The sequence below is a fragment of the Heterodontus francisci genome, unplaced genomic scaffold, assembly GCF_036365525.1.
Source record: "Heterodontus francisci isolate sHetFra1 unplaced genomic scaffold, sHetFra1.hap1 HAP1_SCAFFOLD_503, whole genome shotgun sequence".
In the NCBI taxonomy this organism is placed as follows: domain Eukaryota; kingdom Metazoa; phylum Chordata; class Chondrichthyes; order Heterodontiformes; family Heterodontidae; genus Heterodontus; species Heterodontus francisci.
Window position 1 is genome coordinate 791,010 of NW_027141682.1, and position 7,642 is coordinate 798,651.

The following is a 7,642-nucleotide window of genomic DNA, read 5'->3' on the forward strand; positions in this document are numbered from 1 at the left end:
CTCAACCGAGCATTCCCCCCCACCCACGAAAATCTGTGGTTGACAGGGCCCTCAACCGTGTCCAGCCCATTTCCCGCACCTGTACCCTCACCCTGTCCCCTCCCTCCCAGAACCGTGACAGAGTTCCCCTTGTCCTCACTTTCCACCCCATCAGCCTCCATATCCAAAGGATCATCCTCCGCCATTTCCGCCACCACCAGCGTGATGCCACTAACAAACGCATCTTCTCATCCCTTCCCCCGTCAGCATTCCGAAGGGATCGTTCCCTCCATGACACCCTGATCCAATCCTCCATTACACCCACCACCTCATCCTCTTCCCTCGGCTCCTTCCCGTGCAATCGCAGGAGGTGTAATACCTGCCCATTTACCTCCTCTCTCCTCACTATCCCAGGCACCAAACACTCCTTTCAGGTGAAGCAGCGATTTACTTGTACTTCTTTCAATGTAGTAGACTATATTCACTGCTCACACTGTGCTCTACTTTACGTTGGGTAGACCAAACGCAGACTCGGTGACGACTTTGTGGAACACCTGCGCTCAGTCCGCAAGCAGGACCCTGAGCTTCCGGTTGCTTGCCATTTCAACACTCACCCCTGCTCTCATTCCTATTTCTCTGTCCTGGGATTGCTGCAGTGCTCCAGTGAACATCAACGCAAGCTTGAGGAACAGCATCTCATTTACCGATTAGGCACACTGCAGCCTGCTGGACTGCACATTGAGTTCAATAATTTCAAAGCATGACGGGACCCCCATTTTACTTTTATTTTTAGTACTTTTTTCTTTTTCATTTTATTCTATATTTTTGACTGTCTATGTTATTTGATTTCATCTCAGTTTGTTCAGTTTGCTTACCCACTGTTTTTTTTCATATTTGCACTTGCAGCTGTTCAATTTTCAGTCCGTTAACACCCTTTCTGTACTAATCCCTTTCCTTTCAAAACACCATTAACCTATCTTTGATCCATGATCTTATGGTCAGCTATTCTGTGACCATGTCCTATCTACACCTTCTCCTTTGTTATCTCTTGCCCTACCCCCACTTTAATTGCTTATAACCTTTTACATTTCTAATACTTGCCAGTTCTGAAGAAGGGTCACTGACCTGAAACATTAACTCTGTTTCTCTCTCCACAGATGCTGCCAGACAAGCTGAGTGTTACCAGCATTTCTAGTTTTTATTTCAAATTCCATTCTGTTGTTCTTCTGTTCTTCACAAGGTCCCAAATAGAAGATTGGTTAAAAGAGTAAATCCCTTGAGAGAAAAGAAAATGTAGCGTGCTGGATGGAAAATTGAATCAGTGGCAGAAAGCAAAGGGTAATTGTAATCCCGTGTATTTGCGACTGGAAGGATGTTTCCAGTGGTGTCCCGCACAGCTCAGCAGTAGGTGCCCTGATTTATGTGATCTATATTCATGATTTGGATGTAAATGTGGGGGCATGATCAATAAGTTTGCAGGCGACACAAAAAATGGCCCTTATTGGACAACTAATTGGAGTGAGATTCGGACCTTATCAAACAGTCTCTATTATTCAGTGTCAAATTAATTGTGTGTCTGTCACTCTCTGGCATAGTGTGTATGTGTTGGATTAATTCAGCGTCTGTCACTCTCTGGTGGAATAATTTTGTAACTGTCAGTCTCTGGGACTGTGTATATGTGTTGGGTGAATTCTGTCTCTGTCACCCTATGGCACTATGTGCGTGCGTTGGATTAATTCTGCAAATATCTGTGTGTTTAGTGGATTAATGCTAATGCGGATTATCTAATAGTCTCTGGTTGTATGAGTCGGGGTGGGAATCATTCTGTTTCTGCGACTCTCTCCTCCGGTATGTGACCGAAATACAGTGTGACCCTGTCAGTTTCTGGGATTGGATGTGAGTGTGAGATTCATTCCTCATCTGTCAGTCTCCAGTAGTGGTGTCTGAGTGTATGATTCATTCTGGCTCTGACAATAGTTGCACAGTATGTGAAAATGGGAAATATTCTGTGTCTATCAGTCTCTGATTCTGTTTGTGAGTGATGAATTCAATCAGCATCGATCATTCTCTATGCGGCGAAACATATTTTTATTCGTCTCGGTAACACTGCAGTTATACGACGAGGTGGCCGAGTGATTAAGGCGATGGATTGTTAATCCCTTGTGCTTTGCACGCGTGGGTTCGAATCCCATTCGTGTCGTCTATCTGCTTTTGAGAAGGTCCCAAATGGTGGACTGCTTTGGAAAGGAAAAACCATGGGATCCTGAGAAATGTAGTAAGCTGGATGTAAAATTGACTCAGTGACAGGAAACAAAGAATGATTGTAGTCCGGTGTAATGGTGACTGGAAGGCAGTTTCCAGTGGTGTCCCACATGGCTCAGTACCAGGTTCCCTTAATTTTGTGGAATATATTCACGATTTGGATATAGATGCAGGGGGCATGATCAACAGGTTTAATGACCGCACAAACATTTGTCATGTGGTTGATGGTGAGGAGGATAGCTGCAGGCTGCAGGCAGATATCAATAGACTGGTCAGGTGGGCTGAAAAATGACAAATTAAATTCAACCCAGAGAAACTCAACGAAACTAAAATAAACTACAAATTGTGAAGTGATGCATTTGGGGAAGTGGAACAAGGCAAAGGATTACACGATTAATGGGAAATACTGAGAGGTGCAGAGGACGTGAAACACATTGCATTTAATGTCCACTGATCCCTGAAGGTAGCAGGACAGGTCGATAAGGTGGTTAAGAGGGCATATGGAATCGTTTCCTTTATTCGTCGAGGTACAGAGTATAAGAGCAGGGATGTTGTGCTGCAACTGTATAAATCATTTGTTCTTCCTCAACTTGAGTACTGTGTGCAGTTGTGGTCACCTCATTACAGAAAGGATGTAATTGCACTAGGCAGATTCTCGACAAGATTTACGAGGATGTTGCCAGGTTTGGGACAAATGCAGGTGTGAGGAAAGGTTGGATAGACTGTGGTTGTTTACATTGAAAAATCAAAGAATGAGAGGAGATTGGATTGAGATGTAAAAAGTTCTTCGCGTCCTGGATAGAGTGCCTAATAATGGCCTATTTACCTTAGCAGAGACCTCAGTGACTGGGGCACATAGATTTAAAGTGACTGCTTGAAAGATTAGAGGGGACAAGAAGAAAAGCTTATTTTCACCCGGAGGGTAGTCGGAGTCTGGAATGTACTGCCTGTAAAGGTGGGAGAGGCAGAAAGCCTCAAATCGTTTATCAAGGTCTATGGATATGCACCTCAAGTGCAGTAACCTGCAGGGCTGTGGGACAAATGCTGGAAGTTGGGATGAAGCGGGGTGGCTCGATTTTTGGCCGCCGCAGAAACAATGAGCCATGTAGCCTCTTTCTGTGCCATAAAATTTCTCTGATTTTTCTATGTGGTTGCCCAGTTCAATCTGCACCTGACAGACTCTGATACTGTAGTGACTGTGGTATTCATTATTTAATTCTAAGGCTATAGTGATGGTGGGTAGAGACAATGCTGAGGAAGGCTCATCGACCTGAAAGGTTCACTGTGTTTCTCCCTCCACAGATGCTGCCAGAACTGCTGAACATTCCCACGAAATTCTGTTCTCGTGAAGATTGCGTGTCATTGGAGTGTTTAGTTTAGTTTAGAGATACAGCACTGAAGCAGGCCCTTCGGCCCACCGAGTCTGTGCCGACCATCAACCACCCATTTATACTAATCCTACACTAATCCCATATTCCTACCACATCCCCACCTGTCCCTATATTTCACTACCACCTACCTATACTAGGGGCAATTTATAATGGCCAATTTACCTACCAACCTGCAAGTCTTTTGGCTTGTGGGAGGAAACCGGAGCACCCGGAGAAAACCCACGCAGACACAGGGAGAACTTGCAAACTCCACACAGGCAGTACCCAGAAAACAACCTGGGTCGCTGGAGCTGTGAGGCTGCGGTGCTAACCACTGCGCCACTGTGCCACCCATGATATCACAATGCCTTGTGTTTTGTTACCAAATCCGATTCAATGCTTGCCACCATTCACAAGCATGCTCGCAGCTAACATGCTTTGGGGTGGCACAGTGGCGCAGTGGTTAGTGCCGCAACCTCACACCTCCAGCAACCTGTGTTCACTTCTTGGTACTGACTGTGCGGAGTTTGCAAGATCTCCCTGTGAGCTTTTGGGCTTTCGCAGTGTGCTCCTGTTTTCTCGCACAGCCAAAGACTTGCAGGTTGATCAGAAAATGTGGGATTAATTTCATTGGTTGGTTGTTGGTCGGCGCACACTCGGTGGGCCGAAGGGCCTGTTTCAGTGCTGTATCTCGAAATAACTAAATAAGTCTTCTGTGCAATCAGGAAGTTTACTTCTTCAAGACTTTCAGCAGCCACGTTTCCATTGAAAAACTCACCGACTCTTTGAAGATACACAGGGGAAAGTCACCAATCTGTTGGTGAGACTGCGGCCTCCTGAAGGCATTCCCCCACACAGTGTTTACCTTGTGATCTCCGTCCCTTCCTGTCGATAAGTATTACTTACCGCCATCAAATTGGATCAGAGACAGAAAAAAAAAGAACAGCTACAGTGAAGCACATTGTTTTTCTGAAGTCATTTCTCTCTCTGTTGATTTATTCTCCTGAATTAAATGTTGATTTTCTCCCAAGAATGCTCAATGTTTTCAATTCCTTTTCAGCTCCTGTGAAACATACAACTAAGCCTCATAACACACCGCTACAATCCACCTGCCAGGGCTGTGAAATGGATCCTGGACTCAAATAAAATTGAAATCCAGCTGTCTGTTGAGAGACTGATGTTTATGACATTCGCTATTGAGTGTGTGTCAAGTTACAGAAGCTCAAATTTAGCGGTTCAGTCCTGAACTCAACAGAAGCACTACATTGTCTAATCGCGACAGGCGATGGTGTATAATGATGAACATAGCTGTCATTTCAAGCAGTTGAATCGGGTTCATTTCCTGGCCATCTTAGCTTCACATGTATTGATCTCTGTCCTTCTGAAGCTGAAAAGTTGGAATGCAGCCTGAACATTTTGGAATGGATAACGTGTGCAAAGGAAGGAAATCCTTTTCGTGGCTTTAATTCCCACGTCACGATAAACGTAACTCGGATTTACACCTTTTTAAAGGTATTTCTTATCTGACCTGAACTATATAGTGAAACACCGATAGAATTACATGAATTCACTAAAATTCATTGACTCTCAGAATCTTTTTCCCGACGCTGCTTCCCGTTCCTTATTTAAGTATCCATGCCTTCCCAGAGGGATTGTTTCATCCTTCAATAAGAGCAATGCCGTGAAAATCCCAGCATTATGCTCAGTTCATGGTGTGTTTGTGTTTTCTTTATTTGAAGAGGGAGACCAAAGAACAATGAACAAAGAACAGTACAGCACAGAAACAGGCCATTCTGCCCTGCACGCCTGCGCCTATCTTGATGCCTACCTAAACTAAAACTTTCTGCACTTCAGGGGACCATATCCCTCTATTCCCATCGTATTCATGTATTTGTCAAGATGCCTCTTAAACGTCGCTATTGTAACTGCTTCCACCACCTCCCCTGGCAGCAAGTTCCAGGCACTCACCACCTTTCCTCGCACATATCCTCTAAACGTTGCCTCTCTCACCTTAAACCTATGTCCCCTAGTAACTGACTCTTCCACCCTGGGAAAAAGCTTCTGACTATCCACTCTGTCCATTCCAATCATGTAAACCTCTATCATGTTGCCCCTCCACCTCCGCCGTTCCAGTGAAAAGAATCCGATTTTATCCAACCTCTCCTCATTGCAAATGCCCTCCAGACCAGGCAACATCCTGGTAAACCTTTTATGTACCCTCTGCAAAGCCTCCACGTCCTTCTGGTAGTGTGGCGACCAGAATTGCACGCAATATTCGAAGTGTGGCCGAATTAAAGTTCTGTACAGCTGCAGCATGACTTGCCAATTTTTATACTTTATGCCCCGATTGATGAAGGCAAGCATTCCGTATGCCTTCTTGAATGCCTTACCCACCTGCGTTGCCACTTTCAGTGACCTGTGGACCTGTACGCCCCGATCTCTCTGCCTATCAATACTCCTCAGGGTTCTGCCGTTTACTGTATACTTCCCACCTGCATTAGACCTTCCAAAATGCATTACCTCACATTTGTCCAGATTAAACTCCATCTGCCATTTCTCCGCCCAAGTCTCCAACTAATCTATATCCTGCTGTATCCTCTGACAATCCTCAGCACTACCCGCAACTCCACCAACCTTTGTTTCGTCCGGAACCTTACTAATCAGACCAGCTACATTTTCCTCCAAAGCATTTATATATACTACAAACATCAAAGGTTCCAGCACTGATCCCTGCGGAACACCACTAGTCTAATCCCTCCAATCAGAAAAGCACCCTTCCACTACTTTCCTCTGTCTTCTATGACCGAGCCAGTTCTGCATCCATTTTGCCAGCTCACTTCTGATCGCGTGTGACTTCACCTTTTGTACCAGTCTGCCATGAGGGACCTTGTCAAAGGCTTTACGGAAGTCCATTTGGATATCATTCGCTGCCCTTCTTTAATGAATCATCTTCGTCACTTCCTCAAAAAACTCAATCAAATTAGTGAAACACGACCTCCCCTTCACAAAACCATGCTGCCTCTTGCTAATAAGTCCATTTGTTTCCAAATGGGAGTAAATCGTGTCCCGAATAATCCTCTCGAATAATTTCCCTACCACTGACGTAAGGCTCACCAGCCTATAATTTCCTGGATTACCCTTGCTCACCTTCTTAAACAAAGGAACAACATTGGCTATTCTATAGTCCTCTGGGACCTCACCTGTAGCCAATGAGGATGCAAAGATTTCTGTCAAGGCCCCAGCAATTTCTTCCCTTGCCTCCCTCAGTATTCTGGGGTAGATCCCATCAGACCCTGGGGACTTATCTACCTTAATGCATTGCAAGACACCTAACACCTCCTCCTTATTGATAATGAGATGACTGAGACTATCTACACTCCCTCCCCTTTGGCTCATCATCCACTAAGTCCTTCTCTTTGGTAAATACTGATGCAAAGTACTGATTTAGTACCTCGCCCATTTCCTCTGAGTCCACACTTAGATTCCCTTCTCTGTCCTTGAGAGGGCCAACTCTTTCCCTCGTTACACTGTTGCTCTTTATATACGTATAAAAAGCCTTGGGATTTTCCTTAATCCTGTTTGCCAATGACTTTTTAGGACCCCTTTTAGCCCTCCTGACTCCTTGCTTAAGTTCCTTCCTACTGTCTTTATATTCCTCAAGGGATTCGTCTGTTCCTAGCCTTTCAACCTTTATGAATGCTTCCTGTTTCTTTTTGACTAGGCTCACATTATCCCGCGTTATCCAAGGTTCCCTAAACATGCCAAACTTATCCTTTTTCCTCACAGGAACATGTTGGTCCTGGATTCTAATCAACTGACGTTTGAAAAACTGCCATATGTCAGATGATGATTTGCCCTCAAACAGCCACCCCCATTCTGAATTCTTCAGTTCCTGCCTAATATTGTTATAATTTGCCTTCCCTCAATTTAGCACCTTCACCCGGGGACTACTCTTACCCTTATCCACAAGTACCTTGAAACTTACGAAATTATTGTCACTGTTCCCAAAATGATCCCCAACTGAATCTTCG

The 7,642-nt window shown here is 44.7% G+C and overlaps 1 non-coding gene across 1 annotated transcript; it reads left to right on the plus strand.

Annotated features, from left to right (window-relative positions):
• Nucleotides 1-2,097: 2,097 nt before the first annotated feature.
• trnan-guu (transfer RNA asparagine (anticodon GUU)) lies at nucleotides 2,098-2,179 on the plus strand. The gene has a single exon. It is a non-coding gene; the product is annotated as a tRNA-Asn (tRNA).
• The last annotated feature ends 5,463 nt before the right edge of the window (nucleotides 2,180-7,642 follow it).